The sequence below is a fragment of the Natator depressus genome, chromosome 1 (assembly GCF_965152275.1).
Source record: "Natator depressus isolate rNatDep1 chromosome 1, rNatDep2.hap1, whole genome shotgun sequence".
NCBI lineage: Eukaryota > Metazoa > Chordata > Testudines > Cheloniidae > Natator > Natator depressus.
Genome location: NC_134234.1, coordinates 192,122,455 through 192,144,936, shown reverse-complemented (window position 1 = coordinate 192,144,936; position 22,482 = coordinate 192,122,455). Strand labels below are relative to the sequence as shown.

At 39.6% G+C, this 22,482-nt stretch overlaps 1 protein-coding gene across 5 annotated transcripts in view; it reads left to right on the top strand.

Moving 5' to 3' along the window:
* ALCAM (activated leukocyte cell adhesion molecule) overlaps positions 1-22,482 on the top strand; it is a 166,328-nt gene that overhangs the window by 84,616 nt on the left and 59,230 nt on the right. The gene's annotated exons all lie outside the window — the stretch shown is intronic.

The window sequence follows — 22,482 nt, the reverse complement described above, 5'->3', positions numbered from 1 at the left end:
TGTTAAAAAAAAAAAATGTAAAGTTAATAAATACATAGATTTGATGAAACAAAGTAGTTGTACTTATGTGCCTGTGCTTGTGTTTTTGGTGATTTACCTTCTAAAAAAATCTCACGTCTCGCACCCTGCAGGGTGCCTGCACCCCACGTTAAGAACCACTGCACTAAACTGATCAGATTTGCATTTTAATTTAATTTTAAATGAAGCTTCTTAAACATTTTAAAAATCTTGTTTACTTTACATACAACAATAGTTTAGTTATATAATATAGACATAGAGAGAGACCTTCTAAAAATGTTAAAATGTATTACTTGCACGCAAAACTTTAAATTAGAGTGAATAAATGAAGACTTGGCACACTACTTCTGAAAGGTTGCCGACCCCTGTTATATTCTATATTGCTTCCTTTTTGCTCTTACCTAGAGCATTGTCTGAGATCAAGATTTTCATTATTTCAGAGAGTGAGCATTCCTATTATACAAAACACATGAACCTGTACACAGGGTTGCAAAGCTTTTCTGTTGCATTATTCTACCATGTCCAGCTTACCAGTTCAGCATTACTGGAAGCATAAATATTGCAACCATCTTTTATTAGTTCTTTAGAGATGGGAGTAGATATCTTTAATTGCCTAGAATTTTGCTAGTGAGTGGATTGTTAAGTAGTTGGCCCCCAGGAAATTATCTTCCAAGCAAGTATACAAAGCCAAGCAAACGGAAGTTCTGTCAGAATTGATGGAATTAAGTCTTAATGCATAAACCATGCTGCTATTTAACAAATGTAAGCTGTAGGCCAGAAGCATAATGCTTTTATTATATCCTCCTTGTGTATCACTGCCTCGATTGGTTCTTCTACATGTTTTTATGCTTTTGCTATTTTATTAGTTGTACGCTTTCAGATTGATTTTTTTTTAATGTTTTTCTCTTCATCTCTTTTTAAAATTATTTAATAGAAAGATTACACTTGTCTTGTGCAGGTAACTGATTATTTACCATTTGACTTGCAGATCAAATTTGCTCTGTTAACAAAACCCCTCCCTTTTTACTTGTAAACTATTAGTATTGCAAACTTAGCCTGGGATCTGAGAATCAAGCTGGATTCTTTCTACTCCATGATTATCATCAGTGAAAGATTCTCCAGCTCAGAGATTTCAAATGTATAAAAGAAGGCAGATTTTGGCCCAGCAAATCAAATACTGTTAAAAATTCTTTTTTGTGTGAGCCAGATTCTTGAATCCGACTCTCTCTCTCTCATAGCTCTACAGAGCTAACAGAAGTAAAGAAATAAGATTAAAAATATTGTCACTAAAGTGAGCAGCTATGACTCCAAATGCATAGTGGGAGCAGGATTGGTGAGTAATGTGTTATTATTTTTACAGGCATTTTTAGCAGAATCACGCTTTAAAATATCCTGATGGAATCAAGCAGTAACTCTTTCTTGAAATACATTTTCCAAGAATATTTACTTAATATGGGCCAGCAAAATGTTCACTTGTATATGCAGTAAGAATTAAACAAGAAACTTCAAATTGTATGCACCTGTATCTCTTTCACTTGGGCAGCCTCAGAGCAGAAAAGCTTTGCATGATTCTGTACAGGTACTTAAATTTGGTATAATAGGAACAAAAGGGATATTCTCTGGTATGCTGACAGCTTTGATCTCTGACCATTCCCCTAGGTCAGAGAAGAGTAAGCAAAATGGAACAAAAGAGTCTATCTACAGTGGTGGGGCTCAGTAATAATGTTCATTAGTTCATGGAATATGTGTGTAATATATACTACTAAGCAACTCCTTAATGATTTTGAGTCTCTCCCTGAATTCCTGCTAATTTGTCTTCATTTTGTGATGTGGATGCTGTACCACATTGCAAGTTCCAGGGTACAAAATGGAATTTGCTGTTCATAAGAACGTAAGAATGGCCTTACTGGGTCAGACCAAAGGTCCATCTAGCCCACTGTCCTGTCTTCTGACAGTGGCCAATGCCAGGTGCCCAGAAGGAGTGAACAGAAGGGACATGATCCAAAGCTCAGGCCCTAGACATCTCCACACAACACAGAGCCATAGAAATGTAGGTCTGGAGTGGTCATCTAGAAACCAATAGATGAAGTTCAATAAATTCTGATTGTCGATGAAGTTACTACAGTACTATTTATCACTACTCTCTGTGTGATGTCTTTGTCAGTTTGAGACATTGTAACATTGGTCATCTACTGGTCAATTTGAATTCCTTTTTAAAAATTATGAGTGTTCTGAATATCAAATTCATTACAATTACTAAATTCCCTTCACCCACTGATTTTAAAATATCCTTTTGAAAAATCAATCAAGCTCCTCTGGCATGGTTTGTTCTTCTTAAATCCATGCTGCTTGTTGCTCGTGGTTCCATCTTTCCTCTAGAATTTCACAGATTTTTTTTTAAAAGATGTTAGAGATGTGTACCATGGCATAAAATATATTATTTTGAAAAAGTACACTCTGTCTGTAACATTTGGGCTGGTACACTGTAATTATGTGAGACTCCTGCATACCTGGTGTTGAACTATGTGGTTAGCAGACTAGTTTTCCAATTTAGCGCCTCAGCATGGTTAGCAAACCACTCTTCCAATTCAGCCCTTAAATAGTGTGCAATTTCAGTTGCCAGGTACTTTTACTGCTGCTTTTCAGTGCCTTCCTGCTGTGTGATGAATCTTTGATATTTTGGCATATTGATCTAGGATGACCAGATGAAACGGACAAAATATCGGGACACATGGGGGAAGCACCAAAAAAAAAAAAAGCAGCTGAAGCCGAGTTGCCAAAGCATGCAGAACAAAACCAAAAAAAAAAAAAAACCCCAAAAACAAACCCCAAAGCCGAAATATCGGGACAAATGGCGTCCCGACCATCCATTGGTCGGGACGCAGGACAAAGAACTAAAAATCAGGACAGTCCCAATTTTATCAGGACATCTGGTCACCCTATATTGATCTGAGGAGCCTGGGTACATTTTTCTAGGGTTTTGCATGAGCTTTGGAGACTGTCAGAAGTTTCGAGCCAATATTAATGTAATATCTGCTTTGTGACCTTTTCATTACCAGGTGCAGATATTGCTCTCTAGCCCTACCTCCACAATATGAGAGGTGTGGTGCACCAGATTCTCATTATCTGTGGAAGAATGTATTTTGCAGTTGAAATTACTGGAAATAGAGACGCAGTAAGGTTTTTAAAAAAAAAAATAAATAAATAAAAAGCCCCTCTGCTCACACCAGGTTTTTAAGAAACATTGTCCCTGACTAGGTATACAGCTAGCCATCGAGAGAGAAACCACCTCTGTAGTACAGTACAGCTAAATTGCAATTTCAGTCAGAGATCTTATATCTCTCTGCCTTATAGAGGTTATGAAATTATTTCATCCCCTATTGAAATTCAATAACTATAGAGTATTTGCCATATTTCATGGGAATATGCACAGCTTGCTTTCCACAGAAGAGGCTTAATTGTTGGTTTTTATCTCTGGTAGGACTGTCATGTGTTTTTAGAGAGGAAATATGGTCTTTGTGGAGATGGGCTTGAACTCTGCTCTCCTGAGTCCCTATTCCCCATTTTGTCATAGACTGTCTGACATCAGGCAAGTCACTTAAACTGTGCATCAGTGTCCTCATCAGTAAGATGGAAGTAGTAATACTGCTTCTCCCACCCTTTGCCTGTCTTACCTGTGTGCATTGTAAACTCTTCAAGACAAGGACTGCTTCTTACTCTGTACAATACCTCGTATGGTGGGCTCAATGATCTCAGCTGGGGCCTCCAAAGACTGCTGCAATCCAAGTAAATAATGTGCAAAGGTGCCTATTTCAAAGTAATACTAATATCAGTTCTGAGAGCTTTAAGGGCTTATTTTACAGATTTGTAAATCCGCATTAAATAAATGTAAAGCCTGACTTGTGTTCATAACTAGAAAAATATTTGTTAGGCAGAATACAATTTTAAAGTATGTATGGGAATTTAATTTTTCTAAACATTAATCCCCAAATCAAATTAGTCCTGAAATTCTGGAAATCTCTTGCTGAGGGATTCATGTGAGCCATATGGTGTTCTCCTGAAGAGATCAAGGCTAGGGAATTATTTAGTTGGGCCTTGATTACATTTTAGTCATGAGAATGAAATACGTTTTAATACCTTGGAAAAGAGGAGACTAAGGGGGGATATAATAAAGGTATATAAAATCATGAGTGGTGTGGAGAAAGTGAATAAGGAAAAGTTATTTACTTGTTCCCATAATATAAGAACTAGGGGCCACCAAATGAAATTAATGGGCAGCAGGTTTAAAACAAATAAAAGGAAAAAGTTCTTCACTCAGCGCACAGTCAACCTGTGGAACTCCTTGCCTGAGGAGGTTGTGAAGGCTAGGACTATAACAGGGTTTAAAAGAGAACTGGATAAATTCATGGAGGTTAAGTCCATTAATGGCTATTAGCCAGGATGGGTAAGGAATGGTGTCCCCAGCCTCTGTCTGTCAGAGGGTGGAGATGGATGGCAGGAGAGAGATCACTTGATCATTACCTGTTAGGGCACCTAGCATTGGCCACTGTCGGTAGACAGGATACTGGGCTGGATGGACCTTTGGTCTGACCCAGTATAGCCATTCTTATGTTCTACCTACAAATTAGTGACCCAACAGTGAAGCATAACCGAAGAACCTCTGCAACATGGGTGCTTGTCATAGCACAGATGCTTCTCAGGACATTTTCTAGATTGGTACTTAAGGGGCTAGATTTCCAAAACCTGGCCTCCCTTTTAGTGCCTGCAAATATTTATGGGTGCAGTTTAGACCAATGACATTTATGTACCTGACTGAACCTGTAACTACTTAGATATCTAAAAGGCCTAAATTGCAGCTGTAAATAACAAGAGTCAGCCAAATTATTGGTTAAAAAAGGAGGCCCAATTAAAGGCAGACCAAAAAGTAGATGTCTTGTACCAAATGATATTTAGGTTTGGGAATATTACTCCCGAGTGCATTCTTCACCAAAAAATTAAAAATTCTGTGCACAATATTTTAAAATTCTGCAAGTTTTTTTGTCAATAAATAAATGCAGAGGCTCCAGCATGGAAGTGGGGAGCACAGGCCACTGGCTGTACGAAGGTGGGAGATCACCCTGCAGCTTCCCCAGCCCCGGGACATGAACTCGGTGAGGCTGTGCCTGACCCTGGCACAGCATAAGGCGTGGGTCTGCCCCTGAAACACCCCGGGGCCCTGCCCCCTGCCCCAGGCGCAAGGGGTGTAGGGCAGGCAGGCTCAACCTGGCAGGATCCAAGTGTGGAGGGGCTCAGTGTGGGGTGAGAGGATTCTGTGTGGGACAGTCTGGGTGCAGGCAGCTCAGTGGGGTGTGTGTAGGTGTTGGGGGATCTGGATGCACAGAGGCTCGTTGGGGAGGTTCCAGGTACAGGGGCAATGGGGCTCTGCAGGGGCTTCCAGGTGAAAGTGCTTGGGGCTCAACAAAGGGGTCTGGGTGTGGGGGTCTCAGCAGGGGAGTCTGGGTTCTGGGGGAGTGGGACATGGTGGGGTGGGGGTCTGAGTGCAGTTAGTTGGGGATCAGTGGCATGGGGGTCTGGATGTGGGGGGCTCAGGCTTGTCAGGGTGGGGGTTTGAGTGTAGGGATCTCAGTGAGGGGGTGATCTGGGTGCAGGCATGGGGTTCTGGAGGCAAGGGGGCAGGGGTTGAGGTTCAGTGAGATGAGGTTTGGGTATGGCGGGCTAGGGGGCTTCTGAGTGAGGATCAGGCTTGGCGGGGTGTCTGGATATGGCAGGTCCAGATGCACAGGGTTTGGGTGGATGGGGGAGCAGCTCCCTGTACAGTGACCTGTCCCCTGCAGCTGAGGAGTGAGGGGGGCAGGAAGCAGGGGAGGATGGTGAGCTTCCTACAGCTGGGGGAGGTCTCTGGGGTGGGTCTGACACAGCCACTCCTTGCAGGGGAAGAGGAAGTCAGTCCTCTCCTGCCTCCAGCCCCGCCAGAACTAACAGCTGATCCTGGCTCAGGGTAGGAGCCACTGGCTGGGGTGTCCCCAGCCCTGTGGTGATTTACCTCTCTGCTGGATGCTCTGTGTGCCTGAAACACTGTACCTGCGCAGCTAAGGAGTGGTGTGTGACTGATCTTGCAGTGTCCCTTTGCTTCCCTGTCAGAAAGTCATTTTTGTGCGGGGAAGCAAAGACATCTGCGGGGGACATGAACTCTGCGCATGCGCAGTGGCGCAGAATTCCCCCAGAAGTGGAATATATACGTGATTCAATAGCACGTGTGCCCCTTATGCCATCCCTCTATTCTTTTCTTTCAAGCAATCTGGTACTGAAATTTTTACAAGGATCCTGGTCTCTTAAAATGACAACTGAGGAGTATAACTTTGGAAAGTCATTTTTATCTTGGCTGCATGGCATTGGTTTCCCACTGAATTACTGTAAAAAGGCTTGTCAGTATCAAGGCATAAAAATATACAGAATTTCCAGATCTGTTCAAATATGGTCAAAGTCCATATGAATAATACCTTAGCCTTGGTGTTTTAGGGAGGCCAACATGTGGGTCCCACAAAGCAAGAGTACTGAAATATTAGTAATATATGAGAACTGCTCTACTATGAAATCTTAGCTGAGATATTGATGGGAGAGACAGCAGTGTAGTAGTAAGTTATAAGGGGCAGATTAATGAGATCCTCGTGTGTATCGCTTCTCAAGTAAATTAAATTTTGTGCATATCACCTTAAGTAATATAAGAAATTGGTAGTGGTGTGTATTGCAGTACAACTATGTATGTCCTCAAGACTCATGGCCTGTAGTGCTGTTACAGCATAATTCATATTCTTGAATGTGTTATTGATATTTGAAAATAGATTAAAAGCTAGTATTTTGTACTTTTGTAAAAAAAAATACTGGTTTAGTGCTTCTGAAAGGTACCAGAATGACAACTCTGGAGAATTGCCCCCTCCAGTTATCCACAGAATCCAGGCATGCAATGGGGTCCTGAACTATGGCTGGAGTCCCTAGGGGCTACAGCCATACAAATAAGAGTAATAATAGATTGTGAAGCATGCCATTTCAAGGTGTGATGGCATATGCTAGTAAAACTGATGCCCCCGTCTTGAAGTTAATGTGACCACTCAGGCTGAAAGTTTAAGCATGTGCATAAACATTTGCAGGATTGGATTTTTTTTAATTATCTGTTATGCCTTTATGTATCACTGTACTCCATCCCATAACTTATAGTACTGCTTTTAGAACAGCTTAATCAAATTTTTTCATACTGATGTATCTCCGTTATAATCTACTTTGAAAATACTAGTTATCGATGTGATACTGGCAGTATAATTGCATATAAAATTAGTTTTAATTACAGACTATAAATAGTACATTAGTAACCATGAATAAGAAGCTATAATCTATAACTTTGGTTATTTTTTCCTGCTATGCTGATAATTGGTATTGTTTGTTTGCCTTTTTCATTGCTATGAACTTTTTTTTTATAATAAAGAATTCACACACACAGGAAAGGTCAGCAGCCAATCAAAAGTGTGCCTTCTTATAATTTACCTAACCCATTTTATCATAGTACTATAGTTATATGCTGTTGGCACCTGCTGACAGACTGACAATATCCTGAACAAACCCATATGGAATTAAGATTAACTTGATTGAATAAAATTAAACTAAAATATTAAAATAAAATTAAATTATTGAATTAGGGTTAATACATTTGGGGTACCTTGTATTAAAGATGCAATTGTAAATGTTGTGGCTTTTTATGTACCTTCTCTAGTAGGGCAGGGAGATGCTAATGTACTTCAACCATTATCAGCCTTTGAAGCCATCTTCCTGGGGCGATATGCATATACTAGTTCAAACTGGATTCTCCAGATACCAATAGATAAAAGAAAAGGCTTTTGGATAAAAGCCTGGGTTTTAACCTGACTCAGGGCTTTCTTCCTGATTCAGCAAACAGACAGGATCCCTGGTCCCTGGAGAACCCCAGTCCTCAGGGGGGTGACTGAAAGGTCTTGGTCTACTGAGGCCTTGAGACTGTGGTGGTTCTGAGAGAAGCTCTGGCAACTTGTAATCACAAAGAAACCCCAAGGTTGGGGACATGCCTGGTAAGCTCATTAGCATGCATGTAGGTTCTTTTTATTGTTTTTCGTGTTTCATGTTTGTAGTGCTTTTATCTTAAGATAAAAACAGGTTTGCTTAGAAAGAACTGGGTGGTAACTTAGATCAGTGGCAATCGCTCTGTTATCAGTCTCGGAAGAGAAAGCAAGCAGGTCTGTTTAGACAGTCTGCCTTTGCTGGGAATAACACAGTTGAGGCAGGGAGCTGTTCGGGCTGGACATACCCTGGCCAGATGAGAGCGAGATGCGGGTCTCCACCCAGAAGAGCAGCAGCTGGGAGGCTGGAAATTGACAGTGGGTACCCCGGCGGAACCACTGAGTGGAAATGCGGATACAGTTGCCCTGAACCACAGCACACCTCTCTGTTCATCTTGTTAGTTCAGATCTGAAAAAGAAAGGCAAATTTCAGCAATAAAAGGTGAAATTGTGTTTTTCTCCCGTCGCTGATGGAACACATCTGTTTCAGTTCATCATCATTCAGTTGGAGACGGTTGCCAATACCAGGCCAGCTCCAGGCATCTGTGAAATTTGAAAAACGTTGTCTGTGAGGGCCCCTTAAATCTAAAGAGGCCCTCAAAGGAGCAGTCTGTCATTTATTTAACATAAAGCATACGGATTCCAGCCTGACTCACATCATTATACTTTCAGTGAGCTTTTTTTTGCGTTCTCTTTACCTGTGGTGTTATATTCTCAGTATAATGATGAGGTTTGTCTCCAGGTAGCAAAGAACTGTTGATTATTCCGATTGGACTATATTAATATAATCTACATCTTTGTGTCATATCCCTTTATCGGTAAAAAGTGTAGTTGGAAAACAGTCATAACAACCAAAAGCCTGCCAGCATCAGCAGGGCCCCCATTGCTAGCAGAACCACCCCATGACATAGAAAAGTGAAATTTCCATTTGCTTGGACACAGAGAGGATAGACATTTTCCATTTAAAGCATATAGAGCTGATTCAGCCTGCTTAGAATGATAGAAAGATCAATCTACACTTCCTGCATTCTGTTTAGTGTTTTGATTTTTTTATAAGGCTTTTTTGAATTTATTCTGTATTTCATGTTTTTCACTTTAACTGAGTCAATTGCATTTATTTCTGGAAGACTATATTCTTTGCACATTGCTTATTTAGCAGATGCAAGTTTCCTATTTTTTTCTATGGTTTTAAGGGCCTTTTTAAGGATGGGAGTTGAAATAAGTGTGACTGGAGTGTATGTGAGAAATAAATAGAACAAATGGAATGTATGATAGAAATGTACTTGACAGGACACTTTGCTCTTACCTAGCAGTTTTTTGTTCACTTTGCTGACAGGGTAGATAGGAATGAGTGTGTTCTTTTGCTTTTAGGTGATTAAATCTCATTGGAGTGTTAATGGAAGTAGCACACTTGTCAAGAATAGAAGATATACTACCCATAGGTGGTATTTTTGATGGTTGTTGACCAAAGATGACTTTTTCATTTATGGTATATTAAAATAACCCTTTTGAAACTTTAGGTTCCAAAGTTCTTCTCTGAAAAGAGCCTATGTAAAAATGGCACTATCTGTCCTTTCTGCATATTGTACTCATGTCTGCCACACAAAGGGAGCATACCTCCTAGGACAATTTGTTTTGGCTAAGGACAATTACTTACAACTGTGGAACTCTACTGAGGGCCGAATTTGGCCTGCAGCATCTTTGTTTTTGGTGGCGTTGCATGGAGAAGGAAAAAAGTCCTACCTGATTCACAGATCTCTGGGAACTTGCAGGTCTGTCAGTTGATTTGAAGTAGCTGAGGTCTGATGAGCATGGTATAAAATAATCCTATTGAAAAGCAGTGCTAGTCATCCAGAAGAGGAAGATGAGGAAAAGGATCCTAGACAGCCAAAAGGCTGAGAGCTGGGGAGGACTTAAGGAGAGACAATAGAAGAGCTGGAAAAAGAAAGGCCTAGGATCAAGGTGAGAGCGGGAAGTGCTAAGAAAAAATGGGACATGGTGGACAACAGAACAGTATTAATATTCATTAAGTGACTTAACATAAAGGACATACAGAGATCACCTCAGGGGATAGACAGGGATGACGGAGCCTTGATTATGCCCTAAACAACGTTTGACAGGATGGAAAGGAGTCAGATTGAGAAGTGGTATAAGCTACAGAGTTATAGCTGATTCAGTTCTATAACTACTAAGGCTCTGATCTCACAGTAAACTGTACATGGATGTGGAGTTCCAGCTGTGTGAAACTCCTGGTAAGATTAGGCCTAATGGAGGTGCACTGCCAGATTAGAATGGAGCTGAATATTATATTTAAAATGCTAAATGAAATGATTAAAATGCTAAAAGTTAATGGTATCACCATCCGTTAAGTGACATCCTTTTCACCTGGCCAGTTGTCTTGTAATTTAGTGAGCATTTTTATTTAGCTTTGACAGATTCGTCTTTATCTTGGGGGATATTGTTTTCACAGGGCATTTATTATCGCACACCTTCTGTATCTTGACACGCATTTAATTTTCAGTGGTTCAAGGCTGCATTGGTGGTTAATGGAAGAAATTTGTGTGTTTTGATGGGGGTAACAAGTCAGTCAATCATAGAAAACGTTGATCATGTCACAGCTTAGTGAGTGATAAAATGTTAAAAATGTTGTTGAAAAATACTTCAGGTGTTTCATCTGTACCATATGACTGCAGGGAAGCTAATATAACATTGATATCTTTTTTTAGAGAGAAGTCTCCAGAGGCGATTCTGGCAATTACAGGCCAGTTAGCCTAATTTAAATCCAGGTAAATTGGTTGAAACTATAGTAATGAACAGAATTAACAGACACACATATAAGCACAATATGTTGGGGAAGAGACCACACGGCTTTTGTAAAGGGAAATCATACCTCATCAATCTATTAAAATTCTTTTAGGTGTCGACAAGGACGATCCAGTTGATTTAGAGTGTACTTGGATTTTCAGAAAGTCTTTGATGAAGTCCCTCACTAAAGGCTATTAAACAAAGGACTCAGTCATGAGATAAGAAGGAAGGTCCTCTTATGGATCAATAACTGGTTAAAAGACACGGAACAAAGGATGGGAATTAATGGTCAGTTTTCACAGTGGGAGAGGAAAATAGCAAGGTCCCCCAAGGATCTGTACTAGGACAATGCTGTTTAACATATTCATAAATGATCTGGAAAAAGGGGCAAACAGTGAGGTGGCAAAGTTTACAGTTGATACAAAATTACTCAAGATAGTTAAGTCCAAAGCTTACTACAGTGAGTTACAAAGGGATCTCATGAAGCTGGGTGATTGGTCAACAAAATGGTAGATAAAATTCAATGGTGATAAGTGCAAAGTAATGGAAAACATTGGAAAACATAACCCCAACTATACATACAAAATGATGGGGTTTAAGTTAGCTGTTACCACTCAAGAAAGAGATGTTGGAGACATCGTGGATGGTTGTCTGAAAACATCTGCTCAATGTGCAGCAGCAATCAAAAAAGCTAGCAGAATATTAGGAAAAGGATAGGTAATAAGACAAAAAATATCATAATGCCACTATATAAATCCATGCTATGCCCACATCTTGAATAGTGTGTGCAATTCTGGTTACACCATCTCAAAAATATATATAAAAACTGGAAAAAGTACATAGAAGGGCAACAAAAGTGACTAGGAGTATAAAACAGCTTCCATATGAGGAGCGATTGAAAAGACTGGGACTGTTCAGCTTAGACAAGAGATGACTAAGGGGAGATATGATAGAGATCTATGAAATCATGAATGGTGTAGGGAAGGTGTATAATGAAGTGTTATTTACCCCTTCACATAGTACAATGAGGGTCACCCAATGAAATTAATAGGCAGCAGGTGTAAAACAAACATAAGGAAGTGTCGCTTCACACAGTGCACAGTCAACCTGTGGAACTCATTGCTAGGGGATGTTGTTGTGAAGGCCAAAAGTATAACTGGGTTTAAAGAAGAATTAGATAAGTTCATGGAGGATAGATTCCATCTATGGCTATTAGCCAAGATGGGCTGGGATACAACCCCATGTTTTGGATGTCCCTAAACTTCTGACTGCCAGAAGCTGGGATTGAATGGCAGAGGATGGATCACTCAACAAATTGCCCTGTTCTGTTCATTTCCTCTTAAGCATATGGCACTAGCTGCTACCAGACAGGATGCTGGGCTAGATGGACCATTGGTCTGACCCAATATGGCCATTCTTATGTTGAGACTTCTCTGATTAGAGACTATAACAGCGTATGACTTTACAAATTGACTTTTGTCACCTCTTTGGGCGTTTTGGGTTTTGTTTTGTTTTTTAATCTTGTTTTCTACAATTCACTCGCCTCCACTGTGGTGCTTGTTCATTAACAAGAATGTTCTGTGATTTCAGATGTTTGGCAAAATAATCCTTTGCCCTTATTTTCTGATATATTTTATTTTCAGTTGATATAAAACTACAGGAAAGGAATTATAAAAATATACTCTTCTTTTCTCTTTTCCTTCTCTTCTCATTTGAGGTGCCAATTACTTATGTTTTAACCTTTCTAGAGTATTTGTGCATCTACACTTTTGAAGGTATAGGTCACTCAGTCACTGAAACTCAAAATGCTTTTTTGTTAAGGGATTATGAAACCTTTACTATATGCCACTCTTTATTGAAAGAATTTGAGATGTCTTACGCGTAGGTCAGTGAATATAAATATTAACCTTTTTTTACCTATCCAATTCCCATGCTTTTCTTCCACATCAGTTGTAGTGTATGGAAGAAGCAGAGAGAGTGGGGGAAAATAGGACATAGCTATGTTTCTGTTGTTGGCTGGGAGAACATGAAGAAGGAGCCCCTCCATGTATTTGACTGGGAATATGTGGATTTAGGGATCCAGGATCCATAGAAATTGCTGGCTCCATATGTATTCTAGCCCCCACAACTATCCTTACTGCTTTCCTGGAAGACACAATGATGCCAATCTCAAAAGCTGTAGCCCTTTTGAATTAGTATATTTTTCTTTCGTATGTTTTAATGAAAGAGGGGAACCTAGGAGCCAACAGGATGTGCATTCTCTAGATTATGGCATAGCTCCCAGGAGAAGAGTATGTTTTAGGTCAGAGTGGTATTTTGACCTCTCATCCCCCACCCCCCACGACCTTCACAAAACCTCCAGAAATCAACAAAATCCAAAAGGACCCATATGGAAGGGACCTATGTCCTATACATAGACAACATGTTATATATGTTACAAATGTGTGTGAACTGTCATATATGAAAGGGGACGTTTCCCTGTTTCACTTACAGCTCTTTGAGGCAGGGACTCTCATTTAGTATGGGGTTTTTTGTGAAATGCTTAGCATAATAGGGCCCCAGTATGAGTGAGGCCCCTAAGCAGTACTGCATTATAAATTATTAGGACTTATGATGAGGCTATGCTATTTTGCATGGAACAAAATGGCGCATTTCACGGAGCAACATTTAATTTTCATAAGTCTATTTTAATCATCAACTAAACAAAGCTTTTAATAACGTGCTGAAAATGTTTCAGTACATACTAAAGAAAGAAACAAAGATTTTTTTTTTCCACTCATTCTTTTGATGGTTGGAGTTTTTACTTTAAGAGTAATACATTCTCTAAGGGTTAGGGGGTGGAAAGACTTGTCTCATAACGCTCTTGAATCCTCCTCCTATGCTCCACTTCTGAATGTTTTGGTCCCCACGGGCAGCAAAAATCAGGACACCTGCTCTGAAGACTTGACAGTTGAGTGCAGCAAGGAGTGAAGTAAAGACAAAAACTCAAGAGTTGGGAGAAAAGAAACCTGCAGCCTTCCGTCATCCCTGAGAAAAACAGGGATGTTCACTTTGGGGAAAACTGTGACATCTTTCTCTCCCAGCTGCATTCAATGGCCTGATCTGAAGAGAAGTCCAGCTGGCACTGAGCAAACCTGACCTACTCCTGCCATCTGTCCTCTCATCCCTACATTAGCAAGATCATGGTTCATCCACATCTCTGAAGCTTCTCTCTGTACATGTGCAGAAAGTGGAAAAACTGTCAAGAAGTCTGGTCTCCACCTCTTTCAAGAGATTAGATTTTCTTGGAAACTGGCCAACTCTATATTAACTTCAAATCTATGATGACAGGGTAATTAGCCGTATCGCTTCAAAATAAAATTTCACAAGTCCAATATGAAAAACATATGCTATTTACATAGCATTTATGCATAAATGCTATTGTGGGTCTATTGATCCATCATCTCAGTATCAAATTATGAAAAAGCAAATACAGGATTGTTTTTCTTATTTATTGTAATACAGAATATTTTTTCAAAAACTAATCTAGTGAAGAATCTACAGGGATTTTCAATTACTACTTCTGAGATACAAAGTTTTATTTAACTTGATAAAAAAATCTTCAGTCCTTTGAAAACATTAAAATATTGGTTACTCATAGTTTGTCATTTTAAACAATAAAGTACATTCTGGGAGTGATTTTGAGTCACTTAAAAAATAAAATATATTCTGGGAGGTGAACTGCAGAGTCATCTTAGCCAAGAGGAGAAAGCAGAAATAGCAACCACACTCTGATGCCTGAGTGCGTGGAGGCAGAAAAGGAGATGAAAATGTAATTGGAACAGTTTGTTAGTGTATGGAAAAAATAGATTTTACAGCTTCCCTGTAAAAGCAAAAGAGTGATGTTACAGTGGTCAGAAGCATAACTCTAAAAGGTTAGTCCTCAGAATTCTTCACACTAGACTTGAAAGCGAATTTTCATTTTGCCTGATTAGATACATTTTGAAGCTGAAACTCTGTTGCAGTATTGTCTCAGTAGTCTCTCTTTCTTTGTCCACCATTTCCCCATTGCTTCCCACATGGCAGGAGACTTCCCTTATTGCTTGGTTTCAGAGTAACAGCCGTGTTAGTCTGTATTCGCAAAAAAGAAAAGGAGTACTTGTGGCACCTTAGAGACTAACCAATTTATTTGAGCATAAGCTTTCGTGAGCTATAGCTCACTTCATCAAATAAATTGGTTAGTCTCTAAGGTACCATAAGTACACCTTTTCTTTTTCCATTGTTGCTTGTATCACTTTTGCTTGATCATTTAAATTCACTTATTTTACAAATGGAACACGTGTAAAATCATACAATATCTGTACAGTTTATTTTCTTTTTTTTTTAAGTAAAGCACAGTTACTTCCGTCAACCATCTGACAAAGGATATGTACTTTGGCAGATAGAGTAGTAGACCCAACAGAGCTTTACTATCTTTGATATTTGTGATAGTTTCAACAGTAATAGACACACTCTTTGGAAAAGGCTTCTGAAAAATTACTCATCAATGTATACCATTAACAAAAACAAAAATTTGGTCTTTCCTCTGAAACATTATAGTAGATAAGTAAGAAATGGATGATGGGAAAACATTTACTGATAATGATCTTCAAAAGTCAATTGTGGGAAAGAGAACTTTTCCATTTCACACCTCTTATAAGATATGCAGTACTTTTTATGATACTGACCATGAATTTCCAATGCTATCACTTCAAATGGTTCCACCCAGTTCTTCTGGGAACATTGTTTTTGCAGGACTTCCAGGAATTCAAGACCTTGATTTAGTAAACTAGTTCAGATAATTTGGAATTACACTAAACTTTGCTACCTATAATGCTATAAATATATGGGGCTTTGCAAAACACGTAAGATAAGAAGGTTCCTATCCTGAAGAGCTTTCAAATTTAAAATTTCAACTTCATTCCATGAAGACAAATCTACATGCTCAAACAGCAACAAGACTGTGTAGCAATGTTTTTGTTTTTTGTGTGTGATTGTATGACAGTGCCAGGAGACTTTGTATAAAATGCAAATGTAATTAAAATTTTCCTTAAAGGGGCGCCATCAAATTCCAATGCAAAACTTTCTTCTGTCTCCTCAGATGTAAATATCCCACTGATGAGGAGGAAAGCTAACTCCAAAACAAAAGCTGCCATACAGAAATTTGAAGCTGGGTAACCAGTCCCCACCAAACCTAGAACAGGAGCTTGGTTTTTAGAGTCTGGGTATAAACTAGGTTTCCTGTTTGTAGGATCTGATCCAAAGTTCATTGAAATCCATGGGAGAGTCTGTCCGTTGATGTCAATGTTCTTTGGAAAAAAACCCATTAAGAATAACATTTTTACTTCTTGTGGCCCTTAGTTTTTTTTTTCTTTGAAAGTTGTTAACTCACTGCCCATGTGACACAAAAGCACAAGTCTTTCACAAACTACCACCACACTACGAGCGACTGTTGTGATTCCCTGCCCACATACACATACTTGCAGTAGCACAGAAGTGGCTGTGGCGTCACTTGCGCTAGCTGTCATCCAGCTTGCGCAAGTGTGTGTGTGTGTGTACGAGCTGGGAATCACGCCCCTAGTTCGTAGTGTAGATATAGCCACAATGACTGCCTTCTGGTTTCTCTTTTGTACAGGGGCGCTGGAACCATTTATATAGTGGGGGTGCTGGGAGCCACTGAAGCAAACTGGAAACCCTGTATTTAATGGAAACCACTTCAAGTCGGAGGGTGCGGCAACACGCCCGGCACCCCTAGTTCCAGCACCTGTGCTTTTGTAGGTTTCACTGTCATTCCTGGTCAACATGGAGTGGATTAAATGACCAATATGCACTCATAACTACAAACAAATCCGTTGCTGATCTGTTTTCAGGACTACCGATCTTGGCATTTTCCTTTCTTTTTTTAGTTGGGCCTTCAAGGTATGTCTGCAACTGCAGCTGGGAGTGAGCTTCCCAGCCTGGGTAGATGGACTCACTAGCAGGGCTTGAGCTAACACGCAAAAAATAGCAGTGTGGATGTGGTGGCTGTGGCAGAGATGTGGGCTAGCCACCTGAGCTCAAACGAAGGGGCCCAGGTGGGCTTGAGCACCTGAGCTGCCACCCAAACCGGAATGCCCACATTGCTATTTTTAGCATGCTAGCTTGAGCCCAGCTAGTGTGAGTCTGTCTGCCTAGGCTGGGAGGCTTGCTCCCCGCTGCTGTGTTGGTGTACCCTACGAAAAAGGGATAGAAACTCTCCCTCCCCCCCACCCTATGTTGGTATTAATTCTTCTTTTTGCATTAGCACATTGCATCTGGAAAATTTACTCCTGAGTTAAGACAGTATTTGCTACTCATTTAGTGTGCAGAAGCTAACACACAAAGCAGCTTCTTTGTAACTTGAAAGTTTGATTTGATTCAAAGCACAGAATTTGCTGCACTCCAAATGAACTATTACATTCAGTTGATGGAGGAAATGTGAATTCTTCAGGGGTAATACTATGCAAAATTTTAAAAAAGAAAACTCCACTTCTTTGGCACTCTATCAAAAATTTCAAGGGACATAACCATTTTGGGACTTCACACAATTAAAACTTTTGAAATGAGTCTTTAAACATAATTGTCTGGAAATAACTTCACAGTTTTAGAAAAGTTCAAACTGAGTTTAGAGTCCGAAAGACTATTTTGCTGTTCATATGTTCTCAGAGTTACTTTCTTAGCATTTAATCTAAATTTGAAGACTATATTAACATGGAAGAAATATATTTTTTCATGTATATGGAATTATAGCTGAAGAATCCATGGCTGTTAATTTTGAATAATGGTTTCCACTCTAAACCATCTGTTTTCAGTGCCTCTTAACTTTCAAAAACTTTCATCTTTTGTGCAGAAATTTTCCAGGACAGGGAATTTTTCTAAGACTCACACAAAAATGGTTCAGCTGTTTTAAGAACAAACTGTGAGTGTGGGGGTGTGAAGGATGCTGTTATGAAAGCTTTCTTGCAACTAACTTTTAACGACTTTGATGCTGAACGGGCTAGTAGTAGAATTTTGAAATTTGAAAATTTTGAACTTAGAGGTAGCCCTCACTGAGAAGTTTAATTTGAGTTCTCTCATAAAAAACATAATTTTGATTTTATCAGGTTATGAGACATTGAAATTGTGTTGCCTATGTGCAATAGGTTTTGTATGAATTCTCTCCCTAAACTCATAAAGGTCCCAATTCTGAAGACATTTATGCACAGGAGTGTCTTTACCCAAAAGTACTCACACTGAACTCCCCTTTGGATATAGGTAGGTGAGCAAAGTTATTTGTAGGATCTAGGCCAAAGTGTACAGCTAGGGATGGCTGTGCTGCATGTGTCTGCATGGATAGCTTAGCTATAGAATTAAATTCCTAGTGGACATGTGCACTAGCTGTGGAGGCCTTGACTCAGTCCTGCCCTTCTTCATAACCTATAAAGGGGTTAGGCTGGGCCTGAGGTACACCTTGTGTAAAGTGCACAGGAGCTGAATGAAGAGTGCCACACGAGCTTTTGGCTCCATCCCCATGGACTTTGTAAGGTCCAAAGGGATTGGGGAAACTGCTGCCCACATTGTATAGTTGGAAGATGGGAGGAACTGCACAGCTCCTAAATTTCACAGAAGAGGGGATTTTCTAAGCTGTGTGGGACAGGGGATTCCAGTGGTGGTAAATAGATAATAGTAACAATGGAATTTCCATGTGTTTTTGCCAATCTTTAGCAAGACAGCAGTAGTTGAGAGTCCTGGAGAGTGAATTTCCTTTGTTTTTTACATTTGCCCTCCCCCCCATCATTTTTCTACACAAGTTATGCTGGGCTGGTTTTTTATTTCCCAATACAACATCCTCATTGTATGAATAACTCTGTGGTGCATAGCAAAGGATGCCAGCTTCATTGTAGGGTCAGGACCTGCCATGTATAGTATCTTTACGGCAATGTATTGGTTAGCACTTCCTTTTTCATAATAATACCATTCTACTTGTTTCCATACTCAGAGCTGTTAATGTGTTTGGTTCATTTTTTCTATTTAGAAGAAAGTCTGATGATTTGTTCGTGCTTATTGCTTTGTGAGATAACAGCTTTGCCTTCTTCCCTTACTGAGTTTTAACACATTCTCTTTGGCCCTGTTGTTTTCAACTAACTTTTTTGCATTACATATTTTTATTGAATGTTTAGAAAAGAGTACACTCACTTGGGGCATGATCCTGGAAGGTGCTGAGTACTATGTTCCTACTCGAGCTAAGTACTTACGGACCTACTTAATTTCAAGTACAGAGACTACCTACATGCTTAAAAGTTAAGCAGTTGCCTAAGGGATTTGCTGTAGTACCTTGCAGGGTCAAGCCTATATTTTGAGTTTGGGTCTTGCAAAGGAATCCACATGAAAAGACCCTTTTGTCTACATAGAACCAGTTCTTTTGGCCCTTTTAAAGAGGTTACCATATTATCAGTAAAGATTCCAAAGGAATCATCATTGTCCATTGTATCAGTTCTTAGAAACGTACGAAGAGTATTTTCTTATTCCTTTTAAAATTACGATTAAAAATTACCACAAGGGAAATTAACATTTTTAAAAAAGCAATTGAAGGAATGTTTGGCTTCAGACAAACTGACAAAGAGCAAAAAAAAAAGTTGAGTTGACACCCCTTAAATAGCCTTATTGTACCATCTTACAAATGTCTGTGATCAGCGCATGATGCTATATATTCATCTGTGTTGGCACAGCAGGACAAGATAAGTACAGCGTGTCAGCCTCAACTTCAAAGTTCATTTCTTTTTGGTTTGTCTGTTAAGTTGAACAGGAAAAAATGTGCATGATTGCATAGATTCACAATGACCCAGATATCGTTTAACAATCAGTCCCTAGTTAATCACCAAATTATAGATTTACTGTTTTTCTTTCTTTTTAAACAAGGTATAGCTATAAATTATTTGATATAGCCTCTCTATCTCTATCTCCTATCTCTATCAAATCACTTGTCCAGAAAGTCGTTTTCTGGCACTTTCATATTCCTAAGTATGGATGTAAGTGTTTAACCTTTCAAGTTTTAAAATATTCCCACATTTTTTTTCTATTTTGATGTCTAACTTTTTTAAAAAAAAAAACAGTACTGTACTGAAAGGTCAGTTGATATTAAGTAGATAAGGAAGATATGCAAATTATTTTAACTGTGAAATAGAATGCAAAATATTAATAGAATCCCATCTTCATAAATATTAAAAATAGTCTTTTTAAAAAATGCTTTTGATTAAAACTAAGAACCTCTGAGTGTAAATGAACATGAACACGGAACACTAGATTATCCGGGTGGTACAGAATTAGGCCATACTAAGGTTTGTTTTTTGTTGTAAATGCGTAAAGGTCTATACAGTACATTAAACATATGTCAGCATATTGCATTGAGGAATAGCTTGTGATCCTTTAAGTACAATCTGTGGGTTAAATTTTGCATTCTGTTTAAATGCAGAGTAACAAAGGGTATGTCTACACAGCAAAGAAAAACCCGCAGCTGGCACTTGCCAGCTGACTTGGCCTTAAGGGGCTCGGGTTTCAGAGCTGTTCCATTGCTGTGTAAACTTCCGGGCTCGAGAAGAAGCTCAGGCTCTAGGACCCTGCGTGGTTGGAGGGTCCCCAGGCTCCGGTTGCAGCCCAAGATTAGAAGACTACACAGCAATGAAACAGCCCTGCAAGCCTGATTCAGCTGGCACAGGCCAGCCACTGGTTTTTCTTTTCTGTTTAGAAATACCCTAAGAGCAGAATTTGGCCTTTAACTATAATGCATGTACAGAAAGGATAATAGTTAAGGATGTGTTTTCAGCCTTAATTTTGTCACTTCCTAACTTTGATTTTTTTTAACCAGGTAAACACTCTTTATAGGAGGAGTTAGGTATGCCCACTGTATTGAAAATAAGATTGTCAATGGATTTTGATTGCGAGCTCCCCCCCACTTCTTTTTTTTATGCAGATAGTAGCCTGTCCCTTGGACACTTAAAACTATCTAGGATTTTCTGTATCATGCCAGAAGATTAACATCAAAACATCAGATTGCCCTTGATTTGCCTGATGATTGGCTGTTTGAATTGGTTAAGATCAATGCAAGCAGAGAATGGAACAACCCTATGGAAAGCAAACACTGAAGATAAGACAGTGTCTGAGAGCCAAAAGCTTGGAAAGTAGCTTGTTGTGGCTCAAATGAGGAGATGCTTGCTTTTGGCAGGGTGGGATGGGTAGCTATGGCAGACTTGCTGATTGACCTGGGGGGGTAAGGTAGGGAGTCCAGGGGGTGCACATCTCTGCCTGCAGACCCAGGAGCATAAAGGAGCATAAGCTGACGCTTGGGTCCCCAAAGCGTGTGGTTTGGAAATGAGGGTGATCTACCAGGGCCTGATTTAAAGCCCTCTGAAGTACACGGGAGACTTTCCATTGATTTCAATTAGCTTTAGATTGGGAGCTAGATAAATGTGTGAGGACCTCTGACACACATTGTACTGTGTTTCATCCTTATTGAAAGTCAAGTAATTAAGTCATAATAGAGAGATTTTGCAGATAAGAATCCACCTCTCTCTATCTGACTGATTTTTCCCTTCAAGTATCTTCAGAATATAGTTTGCAGTTAAATAAGCACATTTCAGTAGTAACGCTACCAGAAAGCCGATCATCCTCAGACATCTCAATCCCTAATATGTGACCCCCAAAAGACTCCAGTCCCTTAAGTTTAGTGGCCTCTGCATTATAGGCTGAAAGCTTTTACATTTGTGCCAACGCCTTTTGTATTATATCAGGAAATCCCGACTCAGCTGTCACTCATGCTGCTTTGCCCTAAAAATACACTATTAATACAAAAAAGTGAGTTCACAATCTTAGCAGGAGGTAGCTATTGTCATTATTAAAACACTCACATTTTCTAGAGTGAGCACCAAATGAAGGTGTAGGAGGATGTGTGTGTATATACATAGAATTGTAGGACTGGAAGGGACCTTGAGAGGTCATTTAGTTCAGCCCCCTGCACTCATGGCAGGACTAAGACCATCCCTGACGGGTGTTTGTCTAACCTGCTCTGAAAAATATCCAGTGATGGAGATTCCACAACCTCCCTAGGCAATTTATTCCAGTGCTTAACCACCCTGACAGGAAGTTTTTCCTAATGCCCAAACTAAACTGCCCTTGCTCAATTTAAGCCCATTGCTTCTTGTCCTATCCTCAGAGGTTAAGGAGAACAATTTTCCTCCCTCCTCCTTGTAACTGTCTTTTATGTACTTGAAAACTGTTATCATGTCCCCTCTGTCTTTTCTAGACAAAACAAACCCAATTTTTTCAGTCTTCCCTCATAGGTCATGTTTTCCAGATCTTTAATCATTTTTGTTGTTCTCCAGACTTTCTCCAGTTTGTCCACATCTTTCCTGAAATGTGGCACCCAGAACTAGACACAATACTCCAGTGGAGTGGAGTAGAGTGGAAGAATTACTTCTCATGTCTTGCTTACAAAACTCCTGCTAATACATTCCAGAATGATGTTTGCTTTTTTTGCAACTGTTCACTATTTAGCTTGTGGTTC